General features: G+C 31.5%; 1 long non-coding RNA gene across 1 annotated transcript; it reads right to left on the reverse strand.

Annotated features, from left to right (window-relative positions):
• Positions 1-1,222: 1,222 nt before the first annotated feature.
• On the reverse strand, positions 1,223-4,018 carry LOC132721856 (uncharacterized). The gene is made up of 3 exons (XR_009624530.1): positions 3,191-4,018; positions 2,648-2,825; positions 1,223-1,425 (listed from the first exon to the last, which is right to left on the reverse strand). It is a non-coding gene; the product is annotated as an uncharacterized LOC132721856 (long non-coding RNA).
• Positions 4,019-4,521: the final 503 nt, after the last annotated feature.

Here is a 4,521-nt window from a genome sequence, read left to right on the forward strand (position 1 = left end):
AACAAAGGGGGATAATTCAAAAATAAGGCAAGGGAGAGTTAAGGTTCTTGTGCACTGCTTACCAACTCATTGAAATCTATCTACCTACAAAGTTTTCATGTTGATACCTATTATAGTTTTAGAGACAAAGTTCAAAGTGTAAAATAAAGAAAAGGGGATAATTCAAAAATTAGGCAAGGCAGAGTTACGGTTCTTGTGCACTGCATACCAAGTCAATGAGATCTATCTACCTACAAAGTTTCATGTTGATACCTCTTATACTTTTAGAGTTATGTCCCGGACAAAGTTCAAAGTGTAAAATAAACAAAGGGGAATAATTCAAAAATTAAGCAAGGCAGAGTTACGGTTCTTGTGCACTGCACACCTACTCAATTAGATCTATCTACCTACAAAGTTTCATGTTGATATCTCTTATAGTTTTAGAGTTATGTCCCGGACAAAGTTCAAAGTGTAAAATAAACAAAGGGGAATAATTCAAAAAATTAGACAAGGGCAGAGTTACGGTTATTGTGCACTGCACACCTACTCAATTAGATCTATCTACCTACAAAGTTTCATGTTGATACCTCTTATAGTTTTAGAGTTATGTCCCGGACAAAGTTCAAAGTGTAAAATAAACAAAGGGAATAATTCAAAAATTAAGCAAGGCAGAGTTATGGTTCTTGTGCACTGCACACCTACTCAATGAGATCTATCTACCTACAAAGTTTCATGTTAATACCTGTTTGTTGTTTCAAAGTTAAGTCCCGGACAAGAAAAGGGGATGGACGGACGGACAAGGCGGCGACTATATGCTCACCCGAAATTTTTTGGGGAGCATAAAAATAGTCCAGGCCTTTCATATATGGTACTGTATTTGTCTCTAACATAATACAGAATTTTCTAACCGTTGAAAACTATTTGCGCTTCAAGATAATCCTGTGTTTTAGGAAGAAATTTATAGGTATATAATAAATGCTGTCATTGACATTTCTTATGCTTATATTTATTATATGTATTTCTTGCAATCCTATTTATAGCTACAAATTCTATGAATTAAAATAGAAATGAAGGTAGCATGCAGACGGTGTTTGATATTGTGTGATAAAAATTTAAAGATCATTGGAAATCATCCCAGTAACCGAATACTCTAAATGACCGAGTACTCGAGTATTGATTTTAGTAATTGTTGCCATCCCTAAAAAAATAAGTACTTGACAAGATCAACTAACATCTAAAAAAAACTTTGAAAACAGAATTAATTATTTTGAAAAATTCACTCTGAGCTGTATTATTTAAAATGGGTGTTCAAACACATTGAAAACATTGATAATTCATTTCATGTTCTTGGTGATGAAGTGGTGCCTCAATATAGTTATCACTGCATTCTATCTTCCCTCATAACTCCTACTATTACTGTATCTGTCAAACAAGCATCTCTGTTTTCTGAAATAGAGTTTTGAAAAAAGTTTATTGCTGACCGAGATATTCATACTTGTATGTTAACTTTTTTTCAGCATCTTTCTGTTAGAATTACTCTGATTTATAAAGGTATAAAACCAAAAAATGCGCGACCAATGCCAGAGCTCAACCCTCTGATCAGATTTCACAAACGAGCATCTGAGTAGAACCACCGCCTTTTTTTAAAGCTAGCTGGATTGCTTTCTCACATTAAAGAATCCATATTAAATATAATAGAACATTGATAATTGCTACACAGTCTCTTTGTAAACATAAAATAAGCATGTTTTGTGTTTACATAAAGTAGCTATGTAATGTTAAAACACCACATGCTATAGTTGGTCACAATATAAATATATAGTGTTGTTAGGAAACTGACAGTTTTTTTAAGAAGGACCAAATTTTTTTTTTGTCTCGTAAGAAGGAACATGGCTTCCAATGCATAGTTAATTCATTCAAATTAGACATATTCAAAAAGAATTGCATAGAATTCAATACATTTTCATGATTAAAATATTTTACTGATGAGCATAGTATATCTTTAAAGGTAAGTGGTTTAGGTGCATTACTTTGACTATGGTCACCCCAATTAAATCTATTTATTTGCTTAGTAACACAACTTTTTTAAAGTCATATAAATTTGTAAATGAGAGTGATTCTGATAATCTATATACAGCTAAGTCAAGATGAGATGATTAGGTTTTACTGACTGCTTACTACATGAAGTCACTATTTCAATGTCAAATGCCTTGAGGTGAAAGGAATGAAAACTTGAATTTCAAAAATACAATTTAAGTGAATTACATGTCACAAATGAGCCATGTCATGACAAAACCAACATAATGGGTTTGCGACCAGCATGGATCCAGACCAGGTTGGTCTGATCAGGATCCATGCTGTTCGCTTACAAACCTTATTACAAGTAGAGAAACTGATAGCGAACAGTATGGATCCTGATCAGACTGGGCGGATGCCCATTATGTTGGTTTCGTCATGACACGGCTAAAATGTTTTTGCTATCGACTTTTGTTCCTAAATTAACAACAGATTGCATAATGAAAAGATATTGAAATAATTAATATACAATTGGCTCTAAGTGCCAAGCTTACAGATTTTAAATAAACTTTGAGCCCTGTGTTGGCCTTTAAACATGTCAAACATTTAGAAAGTATTTATTAAGGAAAAGTGTATACAAATAATCATGTACCTCTTCATTATATGCCCATGACATTGAAAAAACATTGTGTCATCTGTTTACTTCAAGTGAAGGTTAGTCACATTGACAGTATCACATTTTAGACTTCATCTCTCGTGATTCCATTCATAAAAAGCATCCTCAAAATGGGTCCTCTTAATTTCACATTCATCAATCTGACAAAAACCTCCTGGAAAAGAAGTTAGAAACATATGCCACTAATTATGTCAGTTAATGTCAAATAAATACTTTGAGAAACTATTTGGTCAAAATTGTAAATATACAAAGATTTTCAAACCAAATATAAATATAACAATGAACATTTCCTTTTTAACTTTCTAACATATATAATGTATGGTCTTACTTGAAGAAAATGTTTGCCCGTGTGACCGAAAAAGGGATTAAGGACCATTACTATTGTTTTTCCTTTTGTTTATTAAAGGGCCATGGCCCCATATTCTATTGTTATGGAATGAATTCTATTGTTCTCTTTTGTTATGCTACAGTAAGATGGATATATATATCAAAGTCAGAAAAAAGCTAACATGTTTTTACCTTAATGGCCTGTATAATTATGTTTTCACAGCTTCTCAGCAAACAACCAACTGAGCCACAATTGAAATCTAACAAACAAGCCTTTATTCACAAACCTGAAATAAAAACTTTTCCTAATCAATACAATAGTTCTTTTAATTTATTACATACTTCATTGAAACATTAAGAAATATTGATAAAGTAAAATGCTCATTTTCATTTCCTGTATTTTCAATGTAATTATTCATTTTTCATTGCGTATTTTCACAAGTGTCTCCTAAATTTAGCCTATACACAATAGACTGTAAAGAATAATAGGGCAATTTCTTTATAATTTCAAGTATTTATAGTCGAAACAGTCCTTTTTAAAGGCATATATATGGGTAAGTTGAATGTTGCATGTCCAGATATGACTGACTAACAATAATTATTGTAAAAGTGAGTAATAATTGTCGGAATCATAGCTCAATCAGTAGAGAACATAGCTCAAGGTTACCAGATTTCAAAAAAAAAAATTATTAATTTTGTTCTGACATGTCAGGAACAACTTAGACATGTCAGGAACAACTTGAAATTTAAATGAGTTTTTCGTTTGATTGATTTTTGTTACCTATCTTACTTTTTCATTGAAGTATCTTTACCTTCTTAAAAATTATGCCCAAATCTCATTTCTTTTTTTTTTTTTAAACTTCTTTTCATGAATTTAATATGAATATTTTCAACAGATTTTAAAATAATCAAAATACAACACTGTTAAGCATATATAACTGTTGTCAGGATTAAGTTTTGTTTCATCAAAAAAAAACTTGAATAGAAAATAGAACAGTTTCCACCTGTAGTTTGGAACCCACTAACTGAATTCACTTTTATATCATATTATGCAGTCTTAAACTTATTTCACTAGTAAGTCAAATGATTTATTATCTCAAACAAATGTAATTACATGTAGTATAAGTTTTATGGAAATAATGTGGTTAATCACTTGCAGTTAATCAAGGCTTGACAAATCCACTTGTCTGCTCATAAATGATAAATACGAGTAAAAATGACTCTGGACAAGTTAATCTCCCAAAAAATGCCCGTCCTGCAGGACGTGTGAAATTTCTAGCATAAATTAATCAAATTTCAATTCAATTCTTTTGAAACCATTTTTCAAGTTTTACTAGTAGGACAGAGCACAAAATAATTCCCCTGTGTTTGATGGGCAAAACTGATGTTGATTTGTTGAATGCAACGCTTAATTCTGTCTGATTCTATTTTGTAAAAACTTACTAAAAGCCTGTGCGGCGATTCCAGTATGTTCCACAAAATTTTTTTAAAATGTCACAATGCAATATTTGGCAAATGTTTAG

Source organism: Ruditapes philippinarum, unplaced genomic scaffold, assembly GCF_026571515.1.
Source record: "Ruditapes philippinarum isolate M1 unplaced genomic scaffold, ASM2657151v2 ctg2980_1_1_1_1, whole genome shotgun sequence".
In the NCBI taxonomy this organism is placed as follows: Eukaryota; Metazoa; Mollusca; class Bivalvia; order Venerida; family Veneridae; genus Ruditapes; species Ruditapes philippinarum.